We start from the raw sequence: 21,633 nt of genomic DNA, 5'->3' as shown, positions 1-21,633 counted from the left end.
AAAATTCTCACATGGAAAAGAAGAAATTTCACTGCAAGTATTCCCAAGCAAGGAAAATGGAACAGAGCAAAACTATCTATCTGTTGCATTCCTACCCTACCTGAACCCATCTGTCCCATTCTATCAGAAGGTAGACTTCCACGGTTATTTAAGCATGAAAGCAAACCAAGAGTGTTCTCATGCATCATGAGATTCATTCAGGGGCATGTTACCAAGCCCAAATCTTGCATGCGTCTCTCTGCTATTCATTGCTTTTTTTTGCTTTTTTTTTTTTTGCCATGTTGTTGCTTAGTTTTTGTTTAACCTTTTACATCTTTTTCCTCTACACCTCCTTCCCTTTTCTTTTGCCAGCTTCCTTCTTCTTTTTAGTGTTCTCTTCCCTTGTTCTCCCTTCTTCTCCAGTGAAAAAATAGGTGAGCATGACCCTCCACCTGAGTGCTGCAGCAGTTTGTAGTGCAGGTCTGTGCAGGATGCGCGCACATTGAGGCGGTGGGTGGTGAGTTTCAGCAGTGGCAAGAGTGTCAGTGGGCTACATCTGCTGGTGCAGATTTTTATCCACTCAGCATGCAGGCTCTTGCTCACTGCAGCAAAAATGCATAGCAAATGATGATGATGCTGTTGAAAAGTAGTGTTTTGTAGCTGAGAATTTGCTCTATCAAATACTGTTATTGTACTCTTTATCCACTGTGGTTTCCAAGGAAATAAATAGAAAGCATTACTTTTTGAGTGACCTATGTATTATATGAATATTTGTAGGTCTTGCTGGAGCTTCACATACCTCCCCCTAATAAATGTATATGAGCCTTTACAGGGAGAATTGTGGTACTATGGTCTACGGAATGTAAGCAGAAATCTCAGAAAGGAACACAAGCATGACTTCCTAAAATGACAGTAGTAGCAGCTAATGACAGAAATAAATGCTTTAGTATAACCCTTCTACAGCAGGTACTGGTGTGTTAATCACACTTCTGTAGGACACAGATTAGCCCACATGATGAGGATACAGAAGCTTAAGGGATACCATTCAAATCATTGATACATGGACAGCTTGCAGGCAGGTTTGCAAACTAAAATACTAGTGCACAGTAATACTCAGTGGGAAACAGGCAGTTAGTCTTTTTTTTTCAGCTCAGTGATTCACTTCATAAAGAAAATGAAATGCGCAAGCTAGATGTACTCAAGAATGTTATAGCTGCTGCAAAAATAGTGAACAGGCCTGAAAAACATCTGCATTTAAGTCCTGAGTTATTAATTTGTGAGCAGGCAGTTTATGTGACAGAGTGAGGTATGTCCATGCTGAATTACAGTCTCTATTTGAATTCTGCTGAATACTAGCCTGATGTTGTCTAAAGAACCTACTACACTGCATTGCAGTCACTCTGCCTGGAAATTCACTGAAGGAGTAAAACTAAGATGCTTCTGGGACCGTCAGCCGCACTACTGGCCCGCCTCCAAGAAACAATTTACTTTATCATTTAGACTAGACAGTAGGCAAAATAGAGAAATTAAAATTAGTGGAGTTGTTGTTTCTTAGCCTCAGCATGCAACACCAAGAGGACATTTGACTCCCATTTTTAAGGTAGAAGGGAAGACCCAGGAAACTAAAGGCTGTGAGCCTCATTCCTCTGCCTGGAAAAATCATGGAGTAGATCCTCTTGGAAGAGATCTTAAGGTACATGTGAGATGAGGTGATCCAATACAGCCAGCATGGCTTCACCATGGGCAATTTTTCTAATGAGAGAGTGGTGAGGTACTGGAACAGGTTGCCCAGAGAAGTTGCGGATGCTCCATGTTTGGAAGGCAAACTTGAGTGGGCCCTGGGCAGTCTGATCCAGTGGATGGCAACTCTGCCCACAGCAGGAGGGTTGGAATTAAATGATCTTTCAACCTAGATCATTCTATGTCATCATTATCTCAAACCACGTTTCTTCTGCATCAGGGGTAGACATCAGTACAAGTAAAAAGGACCTGAAAGAAAGAGGAACAAAGGGGGCCAATGTCAAAACTCAAACTTAGAAAAGCAGGTGATGCTAGAGAGCAACTTCCTCCAAGATTTGAAGTTCAGTTAGTTTAGTTTAAGTTCAGCCAGACTTTTCAATGAGTAGGAAAATTCTTTGCTAAAATTTAAATTTTACCAATATTATGACACTTAAAATAGATTGTACTAGAAATTCAGAGTATCAACAGCCTGAGTGGAACATCTTTAGGCAATGTGAAGACTGAGGAGCTTGCACACCTGTTTCAGGTGAGGTTGGTGTCAGCAACCCAGATAAAAATTCAACCCAAAACGGCAAAACTTGAGAATGTGCTGAAGAGTCCCAAAGATATAAAAATTGACAGCATTTTTCTGAAAAGATGAGAAAAAAAGCTGACATATTAAACATCCAGAAAAATGAAAGATGGAAAACATGCTTGAAATCAAGTGACAGAAACATCCAAGAATGTATTTTCCAATGCATCAAGGAAAGAAAAGGAAATACTATTTTTATGGTATGACTGACAGCCTGAGTTTCTATAACATTGAATTTGATGAAGTAGTAGGGCTAGTGGAGGCAGAACTGAACTATGGGGGTTTAAATGAGTAGTGGTGGAAATGCATTCTTGGAAGGCCTTGCCACAGAAAATAAGGAACTCAAGGGTATTTGCTCGCACCTATTAACAGTCTGGATTTCATCATGCCACACAATTTCTGAAATTCAGAAACGTTTTTTGACTCACTTTAATCTCCATGTCTAATTTCAATTAACAGTCTCTTCCATAATTCCCTGGCTAACGGACCCTCTAACACTTGATTGCAGGCTCAGTTAGGTTCATAATTCTGCATCTCTCCAGCATGCTGTTTTTAGTACAGCCTATAGGATTTACACAGTTCTCTATAAAGGCATTGACACTAGAATCATGCAAAATAAGAGCCTGACTGACAGCCCAGCCACTTCACTGAGGGTAAAATGTTCATGCACAACAAGGTTTTTGACTAATAGATGAATAATGTTTACTTCTTTCCTCCACACATGACATTATCACAAGCTGCTGTAAAACAGTATAGGAATATCAGTAAGATTTTCCCAGTAAGCATAGCAGAAGGGGGAAAAATCCCAAAGCTTTAGACAGTAATTTATGGAGAACTGAATGCACAGTGTACATTTTATAAAACATCAAACCTCACAGAAGGCAACTAATGGCATAAATGAAGGCTGTACTGCAACAGAGATTCCATGAATAGGGAAAAGCAGGAAATGGAGGCATTCTGTTCTTGTTTCCATGCGATGAAATCTTTCATTTACAGACTTTCAGACATTATCCAGAAATACAAGGTCTCTTATTCAGAAATAGAATTCAAACAAAGCATCCATAACCTAAATAAAATAGTCACTTTATTAAACTAGAAGACTTTTTTTCACCTGATATACAGAAAATAATACAGACAAATGAGAATCTCATTAGAATATCTCATTAGCTGGTCAAAGAAACTATAACTGACTAATAATAATTTCCTCTACTGCATCAATCTGAAGTCTGATATCTTTTGTCTACCAAGATTCCGGGCTTGAATACTGCAGCTAGATACATTACATATATGGACCTCTCCTTTTGTTCAAAAGTACAGTGTACTAATGATTCTTACATTACATGATAGAATAATGCTGTAGATGTCTTTTCCAAAAAAAAAAATTAACAGTAGATGTCAAGTTAAACATACTCCACATTTACGCTGGACATGATTTGTTTCATTCAATATCTGTTTTTTGGATGCAGTCCTACAAGAACTTGTAATGAAATCCAAGATTTTACCAAAAATATTGTCATACCTTCTCATATTTTCAGTGCTTGCAAAGTCAATGTAAATTAAAATAAGTTTTCTTTAAAATAATATTGATTACACAGAGAAATTGCTATAGCTTAATATGAAGATTAAAGAGATTTTGTTCTCCATTGTTTTATTCTCCACTGCACTGGTTACCGTTTGCACAGCAATTCAAGGTTTTAGAGATGCTAACCAAAACTTCAAGGATTAATATACTGCCATTCCTGCATGTTGCTGGCATTTTGACAGGTGTCTCCTCTTTTTGACATAACAAAATTGTGTTTCCATATTTCACTATTACTAAATCAACAGATGTGTCCATGTAACAGTTTAGAGAAAGAACTTGTTAGAAAGAAGAGCTTACATCCTTGTGTTAGTAGTCCTTTTCTGCTTGAGCAGTTATTCTGAGTCCTTTTCTGGCTCTGCTTTCTACACTGGAGGGCATAAATAGCCAATTACGCTACTTTTTATTTCTACAGTTCTCTAGAAATTGCCATGAGAGAGCATTATTTTAATATTGCACTCCTAACTCTTTGTAACTTGATAATTTGGAGAGCCATATAAGTAGAAATAGGGTTCGCTACAATATCTGCCATCATTGTGGTCCTTCATCTGTCTTAGAAGTCATATAAATTGTGAGTTGCTAGTACTCTGTTCCCCTTTGTGTTATCAATCAATTCAGACACCAATTCAGTCTGTTTAAGCATGTTTTAAATATAATGATTATTTTCATGGCTTCTGCAGAAGACAAACCTAACTTCATTTCTCTTTATGGCCAAGAGACATAAAGGTTTTCTCATTCTGTTTCACCAATAAAATCCAAGATCCTGTCAGTATCATTTGATAACAGTCTAATTTATTATTCTTCATATGTTTGTAATCTCACATACGTTAAACAATTTGATTTCACATCCTCGTGCTTTACTCATACGTAATATATATAAATTTCAGCATGATAAAAAAAAAAAAACACATACACAAAAAAAAAAACCAATATCAAAAGGAAAGAGTTCTCCCAAGGAAGATGAAGAGAAAATAAAAACATAAGCAGTTCAAGCAGCACCTGAAATACTTGCAGTACTTGATGTTTGTGCAGTATCACAGCTGTTCCCATACAGGGTAATGTATAGTTTTTCTGGAAGAGGATTGTCAAGGCTGACTGCATAAACCTTGAAGTATTGTTCCCTTAGGTTATAAATTTCTGCAAATCCAAAGCATGAAACTCTTCAGAAGAAAAGGGAAAAAACTCAGAACTGTAAGCTGTATTAGTAGTCAAGGAAACTGTTGTCTGAGAGTAACCTTGAATAAACAGTCTAGTCAGAAATGCAACCTAGAACTAAACTCTCCATTAGAAACTTGACACTTCAGTTATATACTTTGTATTAATGATCTCCAGCTACTAATATCACTGTCAATTGATACTAGAATCACAGAATCATTAAGATTGGAAAGGACCTCTAAGATCATCTAGACCAACTGCCCACCTACCACAAATTTGTGATGCAAGGTCTTGAACGGAAATCAAACCATGGCAAAAATGACAGGTCTTTCCAAAAATCAGAAGTCAGAGAGTTGTTTGAAAGTAGATCTACATTTAAGAAGACCTCAGCAATCATCCAAGATATAAGGAAATAGAAGGAAGAACAGCCTTTACCTGGCCCTGATCCAGATTCCCATAGCATCATGGGGAGCAGAGAAGCAGCCTTGAAAAGTATGACATCTCCAGAGATTTTCTGCTTATGTCAAAGTGGATTTGCTCAGTTTCAGTAAGTTTGCTGAGTATGCTACAGTGGACCTAACCTCTGGAAAGCTCCACTTATAAAAATGCTTTGTTTGGTCAGTTGAGCGGGCTTGATGGGGGTACTGTGGGTAAAGTATACGGCTATCCAAAAGCTTTCCCTCCTAGAGAATGAAGGAAACCTCTCTACTAGGTCAGATATTTCTAGCAAACCTACTTGTCTTGGTTTCAGCTGGCACAGAGTTGATATTTACTCCACAGTGTCTGATACAGTGCTATGTTTTGGCTTTAGGAGAAAAACAATGTTGGTAACACACCGATGATTTTGCCTGTTGCTGAGCAGTGTTGTACATAGCCAAGGACATTTCAGTTTTTCAGCTTTTCATACTATTCTGCCATCAAGGGGCTGAGGGATACAAAGAGCTGGGAAGGGACAGAACCAGGACAGTTGACACAAACTGGCCAAATGGATTTTCCATACCATATTACACCATGTGAAAAAAGCTTGAAAAACAGTGAGAGGAGTTGGCTGGGGGACAGCCGTTGCTTGGGGACTGGTTGATGGGGTCAGTGGGTGATGAGCAACTGCATATGTATCACTTGTTTTATACACAAACACACACAAGGGCTGCTCCAAAACTAATGCCTCCTATTTTATGATGTTGGCCCATGACATCGGGGTAGATGTTGGTGGCATAGCGGTAGAGGTTGAACCTTTCCACCAATATTCCATTCCATTTTGTTGCCATGTGACAGGTGGCAGCAAAGGGGCAGTCTGACAGAACGGTGTCTGACATGAAGTGTGTCTGAAGCAAAGGTTTGTCACTGATTTCCTCCATGCAGAAAAAATTGCACCCATTGACATTCATTGGCACTAGTTGATGTTTATGGAGGCCAAACAGTGGATGTGAGCACAGTGAGGCATTTAGGTGGTGCATTTCAGCAGTGGCAACAGTGGCATGAATGACAAACCACATTCTGGATGGCAGGCTCCTGTTCACTGCTGGTGAAATGCACAGCTCATGGTGATAACTATGCTGAGAAATAGTGTTTAGTAGCTGAAAATTTCCTCTACCAAGTAGTGCTATTTTGCTCTTTGCATCTGTTGTGGTTTCCATGGAAATGAATAGGAGGCATTACTTTCAGAGTGACTTACATGTGTGAATATATATTATCATTACCATTATCTTTTTTCTCTTCCTTTTCTGTCTTAGCAAGTAGCTTTTATCTCAGCTCACAAGTTCTACTTCGTTGGGTTTTTTTCCAAATCTGTCCTCCTTCCCACTGGGGCATGGGAGGTGAGCGAACAAGTGTGTGGTGCTCAGCTACCCGCCAGGTTAAAACACCACTTGTAAACTGTTCTTTCTTCATTTATTCCTACTACACAGTATTATCCTTTTCCACCATCATTTTTCTGATCAAAAGAGCAAATTATAATTGTTTGCAGCCTCATACTCATGCTCATTTATCTCTACTTGTCCTCAGATTACTGAAGATTTGCCAGTATCTGCATCAGAACAGTAGAACTGGCCTCTTTGGAAAGCACTTCACATGTTTGGTTTTTTTGCTGTTGAGGCTTTTTCATGATTATTCTCCACAGTGTGCCAACTAGTATTACTGGTAACACAAGTTTTAACAGTGTAACAGGATGCCACTTTTAAGCATGCCAGAAGTGAAGGTGGCATTTTAAATAACTGAAGTCATGTTTTACATATAGAATTATACACCTAAAAATTGGTATCTGGCAAGGGATCATAACAACAATTGTCCTTGAGAGACAGTTTGTTCTTCTTTAATCAGCTTCATGTGTGTATTCTCTTACTCTAAATTTGTTCATTACACCTCAAAAATCAATCAACTTCATTAACAGAAATGGACGTAGCTGAGCAAAAACTGTAAAACAAGGCAGACAGACAAGAATCTTGAAAAAAGAATGAAACAGAATAAAGGACCAGAAGTGGGAGTGGTCCAAAAGCAAAGAAAAACACATCACACAATTTTTTCACAGAAAAGCCTAGGTACAGATGGAAATAAATAAATTTAAGGCCAAGAAGAAACTGCTTTGGCAAAGAAAATAGTCACTGATTCCATGGAGAAGTGACCTGTTCCAGAATGAGGATCCAGAAAAGCAAGCAGGCAGAGGAGGTCATGATTTGATAAGTAGCTAACATACTCACTTCCTACCAGAGCCCTTTTTCCACAGCTGCAAAGGGACTATGCAGTCATCCTGACAGGACAGGGAAAAAAAGAAACTTCTTTCTATAAATAGTGCAGTCAGGATGTGGCTATTTCAGCTTTTGCCATCAAGACTTAAAATAGATTTTCCACAGAAGACTGGCAGCGGTTCTTAGTGCTTGCTAGAGAGCTCTAGTATTCAGAAGGCTATCTGATGTATTTTCAGTGTGAACTGTTACAGAACATTGAATATTCTCCCACATCAGGTTCTTGACTCTTCTATCAAGCATTCCAATAAATTGTAATTTTTTTTTTTTAAAGAGGAAGGGGGTGGCCTAACAGTAGATAGTTAGTCTGCAATAATTTCTTCAGCTTCTTTAGACTTCAGGACTGAAACCCAGTTGCACAGATCATAAATTGAAAGACATTTTTCGTCTCAACCTAACTACGCAATCTTGAAGTTGTTCTAAAGGTGCATTCAGTTATATCATTCCGTGTAATACTCTGCAAGAAAAAAAATTCTTCTTATAGCTTCATCCCTACAGTTTCTTTGAAAAGTGTATCCTTTCTTATTCTTTTTTCCTTTTCTTCATTAGAAGTTGCATTTAACTCCCATTTTCTCTCCCTCGGCAATCACAATTGCATATCAGAAGTACAATTATTTCAAAAGCTCACATGCTGTGGCACTTTAAAAGAACATAGATGAAATAATTTGCCATTTAAAAAATTGAAACAGCTACCAAATATAAAGGGTAAAATCCAACCGTCTTTTCCAAGTTGTTATTATACCCAGCACATAAATGTCCAGTAGTTCATAGCTACAGGACAGCCCATTAAAATCACTCAGAGAATTTTTTTCCACTTGGTAATATCAGTACAACCTCAGTTCTGAGAGGTGACAAGGAGTAAGGCGTATCATCCCCAGAGCTCACCTCTGCTGACTTGACATGATCTGCTAGCCTCTATTAATTATTGAATGATGTGATACCTTTTATCTATCAGTCAGCCACCACATTTCTGCTTCCTAGTAAAATTCTGATCTATCCACTAGATTATTTATCAACCTTGGAAAGGGATGGAGAGCAAAACACAGCAATTCAAACAAAAACATTTGTATTTTTAAGGGAACCTGCCGAGACACATTTCCCCACTATCAATTGCTACAATTCTGCATGCAACCTTATCCTGGTTGTGACCATGACCAAGAACTAAGCACATTCACTCTAAAACATGGACTGCTTTCCCTGATACTGTGATCTAAACCTAAAAGAAGAAAACAATTTCTTTACATTTCTCACTTAATGGGAGGACTACCTTCATCATCAACAGCTGATTAAATGGCTTAAACTTTAGGCAGATATTGCACAGACATTTGAAATTGATGTAGTGCATTCCCTAATACATCAAATGAAAATGTAATAAAGTATAACATTTAATGTTCTAAATGGAGAACCCTGATCAGGGAGAGATGAGTAACTGACCATGGAAAAGTTTAACAAGTAATGTGAAAGGATGGACCTTATATTAATCTTTCTCTTTAAAAATAAATTATAATCCCACTAAAGTGTATCTTAGATGCCATACTTGCAGTTAAAAACTTCAAAGAATTTGTCATCTAAAAATTAGGTGTCTAAACCATTTAGAAGTTGTTAAAAATACACCTTCCTGACTTTAACCCTCACTGAAATTGCTGGCTGAGTTCCTATAACCCATATTACGTAAGAGCTCAAACTAAGGGAACAGAAAGAGACACAAAAAGATCCATAGATTGTTAGAAGGCATCACATCCCAAAGCCCTGTTGTTGTGAGACTGACCAAGCTGGTGGTAAGGCTGAGCGCACACTGTCAGTAGTCACATATCCATATGTGCCAGCCACTCTCCTCAAGACAAAGCAGAGGGCATGGCCAGGCAAGCAAGCACAAGCCAACACCTGCTCACCCATAACAAGCACCTTTCGTTCTTCCCTTGGTGCATCCCTGCTCACCTTGGTCACTACCTTTGCAGGCTTTCCTTGATTTAGTGTGGCACTATATGCAGGGGTATGAGCAACCCCGGTGCCGGTAATGGGGGTGCTGTGGGGCTGCAGTGTGAGGTGAGGCTGGGGCTGCCCCAAACATAGACAGTTCCACCTGGAACCAACAGCCCCACCGCAGGGCATGGCTGGGCCACTTCTTGATCTTGAACACAAATGAAATCCCTACTAGATTGCAATGAAAATGTTCAAAAGAATTTTTTTTTTAATTAAAAATAGTCCAATTTGCTGTTAATTTTGATTTTCCTTTTCCAGTTAGAAATCGGCCCGTCATTAATTCTTTGAGATAACATGGGAAAGAATGAGTTAAATAAGCAAATTAAAACACCAGGTTATACAGGAGTATCCTGTTGTCCTTTTTTTGCAACTAGGTAATGCACCTACGCTTATTTTTCATCAAATAGCTAAAAAAAAAAATAGTTGCAGCCAATCATATCTTAAGTAGAACAAAGATGATATAATATAAATTTCCTGTACATTATGTAGTGCATTTATAATTATGGAACAGGTACATTTTTAATGTTTCGGAATTTATGTGATCAGTAATTTTAAGCCTGAAGAAAATATTTATTAGGCATATAATAGGACTGTGTTATCCAGTTATTGAATACTGAAATACTAGTTTTACAAGGTAGCTATCTTCTATTTTTCCATATTACTCTGTTCAATAGGCTTGTTGTTCAGAACAGCCTCATTCTATTTTCAAAAGATCATAAAATGCTCTTATTAAGCAAATATGGATAATCAAAAAGCTTTTGCCTCAGGGAGCCTTGTCTTCTTTTTTATCAACGAAATTAGTTTTTCTTTGCTTTTTCTTCTCTTTTAATAAAACTATGTAGCTATGCTTGTAGTTAAAGAGCTATCTGTTGATGTATATAGTGCCTGGGCATTTTCCAGTTGAGTGCCTAGAATATGTTCTTCAGCAACGTAAGTGTAAAATTACATTTTTAAGATCTAAAAATCAAGTGCAAACATTAGTGGATAATAAAGGCCTCCTACGTTCTTTATCTCTCCAGGCCCAGTCAGAAATGACCACTAATAAATCCCTTTCACTCTAAATACTTGTAAAAAGCCTTCTTCATCATTTCCATTTTGCAAAACAGCTACCTGTTTTTCCCACATGTAGCTCTGAAAAACCATCACTAGGAATCTGATTTACAGAGTTCTTAAAGAATTACCTAAGATCAAATACTGCTAAGAGTAAAATTAAAGTAGTTGCTGTTCAACTTTCTTCCTTGGTTGAGAGAGCTTTTTGAACATCAGAAAAGTAAACTTCCCCTATAGTTTCCCTTTCAAAATGAGGCTTATATATCAGGGAAAAATATTAATAATAATAATATATCAATAAAGGAATGACTTTTTTAATGTACAACACCAAAAAAGAATGAACTCAAATAAATAATGGTCCTCACGTTTTACAATACAACTAGTTTCAGCAGCTGTTAAGTCACGTGTTATAAAATGACATTAACTTACCATAATAGGTACTCACAAAAAAAGAGGCGTCATCAAATAACTGCTTTGCAATCACAAGAGAAGTATCAGCATAAGCATTTGTTAACTATTTCTAATAAATTTTAATTTCAAACAACTGTAATCTATTTCAAAACCATCCATAATGCCTATCTTTAAATTCACAATTAACTTTTGCTAAAATTAATCACACATCGAAGTGAATTATCATTCAAACACTATGTGAAACACAAGTAATTACAGCAACAAGGAGACTTATGAGACGGTAAATTTAGGAAATGGGGTTGTGACATTACTTCATAGACAACAGACACATACAGATAAATAACAGATAAACTGCCCAAAGAAATGTCTATAGGAACAGAAAGAAAAACAATTACTCCTTCATTCATAACAGAACATCAATTTCAAATTTGCCAGAATAATGCAAGTACGTTGCTCTGAAAGTAATACCTCCTATTTATTTCCTTGGAAACTACAATGGATACAAAGAGCACAGTAACACTACTTCATAGAGCATATTCTCAGGTACAAAGCACTGTTTTTCAACACAGTCACCACCGTGAGCTATGCATTTTGCCAGCCATGAAGAAGAGTCTGCATGACACACTCAAAATCTCATTGTCATCCAGAATGTGACTTGTGTTTCACATTGCTGTTTCCACAGCTGAAATGCACAACCCACCACCTAACTGTGCTCACATCCACTGTTTGGTCTCCATAAATGTTCATTTTTTGCTTTGCATCATACACACTTTTTGCCTTTGCTTCATACACGCTTCCATGTCAGATGCCATTCTGTCAGACTGCCCCTCTGCTGCCACCTGTCACAAGGCAGCAAAATGTAACAGAATATTGATGGGAAGGTTCAACCTCTACTACCGTAACACCACAGGCCAAAATCATAAAATAGGAGGCATTATTCTTGGAGCAGCTCTCATAGAAAAAATCTCAACCTCTGATTTACAGTAGACCATGCATAAGAACGAAAGCATTCAGAAAGCAACTAATACAAAACGACCTAGGAGTTTCTTGCATCACAGACATTTCCAGAACAAAATTTCTAACTGAATTAGTAGTGGTGAACACAGTGTTACAATGCAGTCTCAACGATGACATGCTAAAAATTCTCAAAAAAGGACAGCTGCTTCTCCCCTAATAAGCCCCAGCCTACTTTGTTTCTTAATATCTCCTCAATTCTTTCAATGGAAAAACTACATTTAATGTTAAAAACTATCCATGTTTCATTTCTTAAGAATATCTGCTTAATCACAAGAAGGATCAGCTTTTGTATACTCTTTGGCTAAAATTTTGTTTGCAATTATTTTGATGGAGAGAAAATCTTAAAGGTCAAAATGTTTATAAATAAGGTAGCTATGAATTTTAGCTAACTCCTCATAACAGAGTGGGTGACCTTTCCTTACAAAAATATCATTAGTTTTATCTCATTGTAGGTCACTGATTTAATAAGTTAAAAGTATGTACTTGGTCACTAACATGTCTCACCTGAAGAACAGAAGTACTGCAGGTGGTGCAGCAAAAGCCAGTAACAATATCCAACCTCTTTACTAAAATAGAAATACTCTAAACACAATTACCCTCAGATCTCTCCATTATGTGTCTGCATGCTCATTGTTCCCATCTTCAGTGACCAAGACTGATACATTTATGGAAAATCTCCAGCATCTTTTCCAGCATACACAAACAAGCTCTGCTTCTCAAGAAAAACAAAGCCCTTAGGAAAGTACTTGAGAATAAATGAGATGCTAGTCAATAATTTTCAGCTATGTGATTGTCACGGTATTGTCTAAGGGTCTGCGTCCGTGACAAGGGGGGACAGGCCCAAAAGGAAAAAAAACGAGAAAAGAGGAAGGAAAAAAAAAAAATCGCCGGCGATAAGAACCAGCCCCCGGGCGGTCCGGCGGCTAAAGCGGCAGAGAAGCCGCGGAGCCGCAACCTGGGAAGAGGGGGACCCGTAGACGGATCTAACACAAAAAAACAGCGGCACCGATCTGAGGAGGAACAACTAATTTTACTAAATATATCAAAATGAGGCTAGTAGAATTATGATAGAGGGTTTACAGGCTGAAAATCTTACACAGTAAAATTCAGGAGGACCATGTGCTTTCTCCGCCAGGCTGGGAAGAACAGACCCCGCGTCTCCCACGTGGCTTCACCACCCCCTCTCCCGCAAAGACCCCTGGGGAGTGCACCTCCTCCCCTCCCCCTCAGAGGGCCACACCAAAAAGGCAGTTTACAGTAACCGGGGAATTAACCCTTTAACTGCCCGTACCTTACATGATGTAATGATGTGGAATACCGACAACAAAAAAATCACAAAACCATAACAGTGATTAACTGGATTTTACATAGACTAAACATGAAATAGCCTTAACACTTCCAGTGTGCACAATCTCATAATTAATGTTTTAATCAGAATTAGGATGTGGTGTTATTAAGACTGGCACCAGTCTGCAGTTGCTTGCAGATTTGTCAAACTTGCACATCCTTCTGATCTTAAGAAAACAAATCTTTCGCAAAATTTATGTATAAGATACATTTTAGCAGGTTACCTGTCCTGCTGAGTGATGCATTGCTGAAACCAAAATAACACAGATGGTGCTTCAAAAAGAAAGAAAGTGCTAAACTTCTCTGAAGAGGTTAGTGGAGCTGGCAAGGATGAACACACAAGAGGAATACCCGTGAGTCTAGAGGTGATGGAAAAGAGAGAAAATGTGTTTCACAGCATGAGTTAAGCCAGGTGTAAATTAGTGGGACAAGAAAATAGATGAAAGACACAACTTACCTTGTGAAGAAGTAGATAGAAGTGAGGGTATAGCAGGATCCCTGAAATCTGGCAATAAGAAGAGGCAGAATTTGAACACGTTGGAAGCAATGGAACAGAAATTGTCCGACAAAAGGGGAAATGTCAAAGAACACGTGCAGCAGACCAGTGCCTCTAGAGTCAGGATCTCCTCTTAAAATAATCTCAGCACTTTGCTAGTGTTGACAATCATCAATTAAACCTACAAACTGTGTCACTCTATGGAAGCTTTGATAAATAACTCACGTTTATTAAAACTTTTTTGAAAAGATATTTAGGTGTACAAGTATAAGGAAAAAAAAATGGAAAGGGAAAGAGAAAAAACCCTTTGTTCTAAAAATGAATAACTGCATGAGGAAATGAAAAATGGCATTATTTGACTTGAGAGCTTGAGTGGCTTCTAGGACAAGACATCCTGTATGTCTAACAAAAATATGTTCTGCCATTGTATGTTGTGGCAAGTGAGAGAGGAAAACTCAGTATGATTTTTTGAATTATGCTATCTACAAATCTTTGCAGTGTTCAAATGCAAGATCACTTTTTAAATTAACATCATAGGATTGGAGTATAATTCTAACTGTAATACATGATCTATCTATGATAGAAGCTGACAAGATTAACAAAATTTCAAGTAGGTTATTGCTATACCAGTACCCTCACTCTCAATGCTCAATGTTTTTGCTGTTTTGTGTGTGTGTTTTGCTCTTCTTTCATTACTAAATTTTCAAAAGGTGCACTGTATCTGTTGTCATGGAAAACAGTACTGCTTTCAGCACTTTATTTGCCTACTCACCTCTTTCAATAATTTAAGTCTAACTAAATTTTCACCTGCATTATTTTATTATCCTGAACTCTTTTCAAGAATTTTGAGGAGGCAGATTCTCATCCTATTTTCCAAACTGATGAAAAGGAGTTCTTCCTTATAAACATTGAGCCTTTATGCATTTAGCATATGCTGATGACTTACAAAGACTTCATAACACACATATGCTCATGTCACACATGGGAATAATGAAAAATCTTTTCATTCATATCTACCTCATGGATCGAAATCTGTTTATTGCATTTCATGCCAAGTTATGCAACTTTCCATATCGTACGTAAAAACTAGCAAGAACGAAAATTTGTAAATCTGCATCACTGAGTACTATAAAGAGCCAGAGCACGCATGTGGGTGGGTGACCATTTCTTTCTCATAGTCATATCATCTATAAGCTTTTCAGTGCTAATAAAGCCTAAGGCTAAGCACTACTTAAAGGTCAAGATCACTTCTTCATGTAGCATGTCAGCAAGACAGGCTTATAAAAAAGTTAACATAATTATGATGCACACTAACTTATGTGAGGAAGATCTTAAATGCATTTTAGTTAGCTACTTGCAGCTAAGCCATGGATCAAAAATCTGGTTACAAGCAATATCAAAACAGGTAGCTTAGCCCAGGCTTAATAAACAAAATGGCTGTGGTTTGACAAAATGAGCTTCTTAGAAGACAGGTGTGAGTCTTCACTTCCTCCCAGGACTTTTGACAAGTGGAAGCTCTTTATGAAAACTGTCAGGACAGTCCAGGCAACAGTACTGCACAAATCTTTGGTGTGTTCTACAAATTACATACAAATCTTCAAGTACATGATTTAAAACATACTGTAGTTAAGACATACAAACTGAAAAGCTTGAAGTAAAGGAATGTCAAAGTGTTTCTGAACTTATAATTTTGACACTCAGTTGTGAAGATCAATTTGCGTCTTCTCCCTTTCTCTTTTTCCCTCTTGCCTTTCTCCATACTTTAAATGTAAGGCAAAGCTAACAAGCTTCATACTCCTTTTTTTTCTTTTTTTCACCAAATGCAAATATATCTCTCCTTCAGCAACTGAGAAGGCTGAAGTTATGGCACTGAGAATTACACCTCCCCATATACAAAAAGTTGAGTTACATGAGTGAGTTTACCTCTTTGACATGCAATAAAAAAGTCTTCAGAAGCAGTTCACATAACTCCAGGGCCTATGTTTCAAGTTTTTGTACCTTTACTGCAATACCAAGGTCAGCATTGCATTTTTCATTCCACAAATCCCTTTGCCAGCTTGAATGAACACTGAAAGGTTTTATGTCCTACAGTATCATCATGACTTATACTCCAGGGACTTCCCTCTTAACTAAGCTCAAGCTGGCAACATAACTAAGCACCATCTTCATGAATTTGCGTTAATATGCAAGATTTTCAGTTTCTGTGGTCTATTATGAGGGTTAATGAAGACACTGGGACTCTTGATAACCAACTATGGTTCTGATGGCTTAGTCAAATCTGATATAACCATCCCTATCATAGAAAACGACTATGCATGGCAGAACTCCATGTGATGCTGGCATGTCTGCTGCCCTTCTGGCACTGATGACCAGTCTGGGGGTCTGTGCTGACACACATTTACCATTATATCAGAAATCACTTTAACACATATATTCTGAATGATGCAGGTTTGTTGCAACTATACTCATCTAAATTATGACATGACCAAAGTCAAAAGTAAAATTGATTGTGCCCATTTTTCATACAAGTTAGAATTTGAAACTTGCAGATTTTGAATTTACCACAGAACAGCTAAAGCTAGTTTGTTGTAATGAGATTATTTCCGGAAACTTCATCTGTGACTTCTTTTATGTAATAGCTCTAGCACTAATGCTGGACACATACTGTACATTCCCTGAAGAATTTTATCTCCTAGTACAGATTTGTACTCGGCAGCACTACTTACTTATAACTGAAAATGCATCATCCTGTTTTTCCATGAAGTGAAGGTACTGCATAGCAAGGAATGAAGAGAAGGAGGAGTGAGTGGAAGAACTAAAACACTGGAATGGAAGGGAGCTACAGTAATTGTTGCACATATATTCCTTTCCTACTTTATATGGATGCCAGAAAAGACAAAGTTGCTGGAAACTTCATAGCGAGTAGGATAAAGTCCAAGCATCTTTTTATGTATCAGCCAGCACATCAATTTATAGTGAGTTTGACATTGCATTGTTTGAATAGGCTCTTATGTCACAGATAAATATTCTGTGTTTGTAGTATGAGGCAGCCTATAAAGAGAGATTTATTTCCTCTTTCAGTGAAAAATGTCCAACTAAAGCTCATCATTCACCATTTAAATGGCCACCAGCCACTAACTAAAAACTAGCCCATTTGATCAGAGGGTTGTAGCTTACTGATATGCAGTCATATTTCATGGCGGCTGCAGGCTGAAAAAGAGAAAGAAAACACAGGGCTCACAAGAGGGCTTTTGACAGTTGCTGCCATGAAATGCTTTCATTTGTCACTGTGACAGTGAGCAACAAGACACTGACTGAAAAAGAGGACTTGAGAATACAGCTGGCTTCAGCTAACTTCCAGTGAACCCTGATACACAAAGTTAACACTGTAGGTTATCTGCATTTTCCTGATTGATAATCAATAATCATATTGAATATTCATATTTTTAGGTATAATCTACAACTACTGATGTATCTCAGATGCTGCAGATACACATAACAGCAATGGACACAGTCCCAGTTTCATTAATGTATGTCTAAATCAAAAGAAATTTTTTAATCACAACAGTTTTTATAACTTTTGTCTTAATTATTTCCGAGGTACAACAAAGCTTTCCATACTCTTTCCCTGCTTTTCTCTACTATTTCAAGACATCTTCTGAGCTTCTTTTTTTTTTTCAAAAGAAGTTCATTTTAAATTTCTAAAAATCTTTCCCATTGTACTTCAATGTTATATTTCTACTCCTGAAATCATTTCTAATGTAACTTATTCTCCAGATAATGCTTAAATCAATGAAAGCACTAACCTAAATGAGACACAAGCCCCTACAATTTAAACATGAAAAACCACCTTATTATTTGAAACTATTGTTAGCATCATGCTATCTGCAGTATAATGTTTACAAGGCTTCATACGTGTTCTTTCCATATCACTTTGTGTCAGAAAAAAACATACAGTTATTGTAGCCCTTACATTTTTAGTAATAAATGCTGGTGAGAAAATAGGTCAAGATGAAAATACTCAAAAGATATATTTTGAGAACAGAGTGTATGGTTATTATTGACTATCTTGTTAACATCATTGCTAATTCTATTGAAAGGTAAAAAGGAAAGAACTCTGCCAAGCTATTTGATTTCCCACTTGGATGTGGTGATGGGGAATGATTATCTTACCAGTATCTCACAATTCATTTCAGGTTTCTCAGTAGGAGTGCAAAATGGTATTTATTAGAGACCCCCAGTATATGAACCTATTCTTTTCTTCTCCCAGTTAAGTCTTGGCAGAAAAGTAATACAAAGGAACTCCCTGAGCCTATTATGCTCCTGAGCCTACAGCTCTGTCTTTCTTGAAGTACTTCATTAGGTTGCAAATCATTTGCCAGGCCAGAAATACTGTGGATTGAAAAATTAAAAAGTAAAATTAAAAAATTAAAAACAGAGAGAAAAAGAAAGGGAAGAAGAAAGAAAAAAAAGAAGACTACAGCAGTACAGCATGTTATTAGGTTAAATCTCCACTGGGACCCGGCATGCCCTCTACATGAGGAGCAGTTCCAGCAGATCTTGCTAACCTAGTCATGGTCCTGAACTTCAAGTTAAACCGTCATGAAATCTCATACTTGGTATAAGATTAAGCTTTGGTTTTAGAAAAGACAGTGACATCTGGAAATATCATAGTTCATGTTAATAATACTTTGCTGTTTATAAGTTCTCCTGAACTCCCCCATCTGACTTCAGGTCTCGCCCCTTATAGTAAAGCTTCTCAAGAAGTGGAGGAGCCAGATGCTTTCTCAAGGGAGTTGATCCATAGAAGGCCAGCAAACAAGTGTTTGATGTCACTGGCCTAAACAACTTTGCAAATTATCATCATTATTCCGCCAGTGGAAAAATGTGACCGTTTTATCTCTTCATACATTTGCACCTCATGTTCCCATTTCCTCAAATGATTCTACTTTCCATCTTCTCTACCTGTATCTCCCACACATTCATCAGAAACTATTTTGCTCTGTACTCTCCATTTTCTTGGGTCACTCACTGTATTAGAGTAGTTTTCTATTCTAAACAGGGAGAAAATGGGAAATAATTTCTCCATTTCAATAAACACTTCAGAGAAAGCCATTTTAGAATATCAAATTGTTCCCAGGAGCACAGACCACTTTTCCCTCAAATAAAATCTGATTTAGTAAAGGGACTGGAATTATCTTTAATAATTTTATTTAGTAGCTGATATATAGCAAAAATGAAAGAGAAAAAAAGCTATGTGATCAATTTCTGAATATATCTTACTTCCATAAAGAAACTGGGCTTGGAGCCACTTTACTATGTGAAATGACTTTTCTTCACATTCAGCAAAGCTCTCTTGATACAGAGTCCCAGAAGAATATAATACAAATTCTGTCTTCCTCAGTCATGTTACTCACAACCTGAGGGCATTTTCTTTTAAATAGTGTCAAAATCCAATAACTCTAATAAAAGGTGTAAATTCCCAGTACAAATTAATGTGAAGTTTAAAACTCCCACGCACAAAATAGCTAATAATACTATTCTTTGAGATTTCTGATCCATTACCCAGAGTCTATCATTAGTCAATATCTCAATGTGACTATGGTGCTTTTCTCTGTTATGTTTATGTGATGAAAAGCACAGACTATTCTTTGAGATTTCTCATCCTCAAATTAACTGCAGGTAGATCTCAAGAGAGAATTGTGACCTGGCTTACTGAATTATCTGTGCAAATAAAAGGCAAATTCAAAAGAGTTAGAGGGCTTCATACTGCCAGAGCAATTGAACACAGCCAGCTAGCTCCACAGAGCACCCAATGGCCTAGTTCTTAACCTGCCTTCCCAGTGAGGAGCTTGAATTGCAACCCTTGCCTTGATGGTTGAGGACCTGCCTGCACCAGCACAGGCTAATTCAATATTTTGCAGCGTCAGGGCACCTAACATGCACGCTATTGGATCACTGGAGCCAAGAACATGGTGTCTCCCCAGGAGGGTCAGGCAGGGCCTGGCAGCCAGGGTCCATCCCAGTGCTCCAGCCATGAGTAGGGCAGCTCCAGCCTGGTCACCTCCCTGGGGACAGGCCAAGTGCCCACCCATAGGTGGGAATCTGGGCCCATCAGGTCAATAAGCCCATCAGGCACAGGCAGGGCTACAAAGCAGCTACAAGGAGAAGCAAGAGTTTTGTCCAAAAAGCAGCACCCTGAAGAAGGAGAGGCAATCCTTGCTGAGGCTTCTTCCAGCTTTCTTCACAGCAGTTCGTGGTCTACCAGCTTTGAACACAACGTGGGAAGTCCTAGATGGGTCAAAGGCCATGACATCCCAAGCTGTAGCATTCTCCTTTATTTCTCTAGCAAACACAAGCAACACTGCAGTGCAAGAAGTCATATTGCTACTGGCTTCAGCAGAAGGTTATAGCTCCAAGGCCTTGAGCAAATCGGGAATCCTTTTCAGCAGTTTCCTGTTACTGTTTGTCTCTCCTTTACTCTCATGTGTATTTATCATTTGTAGAGTGTTAAATTTTATCTCTGTTGGCTGCTAGTGAGTGAAAAAAAATCCACTTATATCCTTTGAAACTGTAATGTTATCTTTTCTTTAAGTGATAGCTTTGAAAGTTTTCCATGATTGTTATGTGTTCACAAATGCATTTTCTAATGCCTTATTGCAAGCGATACAATCATAAACTTCATTTGGCTTTATCAGAAATGTCATAATGAAAACATTATTTTCTTGTATAAATTGTAGAAAAATTTCCTTCAATTACTACAAATTAATTTTATTCTTTCTATAGAGTTTCAGTCTATCCCTTGCTCTCTTGTTTAATTCTGTCTTTACTTTTAAATATGTTAAATTCATTCATAGTTCCTGGATTTTGCACAAGACACAAAGCATTAAATTCAACTGCATGTTGCAGATGACACCATAAATAAGCCTCACTGTTTTGTTTGCATTCTTTATGTATTTCCACCTTCCAGTCATATTTCTCCCACTACTCCTTTGGTTGTATAATAACACAATATAATTGCTTTCTTCTCTTTTTTTCTTCAATCTTCTTGTTGAGCTCTGTTATAGGGAATTGGATATAACATAACCGCCAGCAGCAGCAAAGTTTGTTTTTACTTGCCTCATTCACAGGAAATCATCCATAAGAAGAGCAGAACAGATGGACTTGAAACACAGAGTAAGAATTGTTCAAAAGCATAATTTGGTAGGTTTCTTTCTGTACAAAAATTACTGTAAATTCTTAATTTGCTACAGTGCCTCTCATGGATCCCAACTATATCTATTATCTATTCACAAGACGATGCTGTTGATTTCACAAAACTGCAGATAGTCCTTTGAAGTTTGTGGAAAACAAAGATACACTTCTTTTACACTGGATTACAATCCTCATGTTTTAGATGATGATGATTAAGTAATGATCTCCCAGTACTCCAGTACTACCCCAGCTCTCACAGTTTCCTCCCAGTTTCCAGAAAACTTTATCCAAATTTTCTGGAAAAAAAATTATAAAGTAGCAATTTCCTTTGTGAAGTACAGAACCATTAAAAAAAAAAAACAAAACCACT

This window comes from Numida meleagris, chromosome 2, assembly GCF_002078875.1.
Source record: "Numida meleagris isolate 19003 breed g44 Domestic line chromosome 2, NumMel1.0, whole genome shotgun sequence".
NCBI lineage: Eukaryota > Metazoa > Chordata > Aves > Galliformes > Numididae > Numida > Numida meleagris.
Note: the sequence above shows the minus strand (reverse complement) of the source record.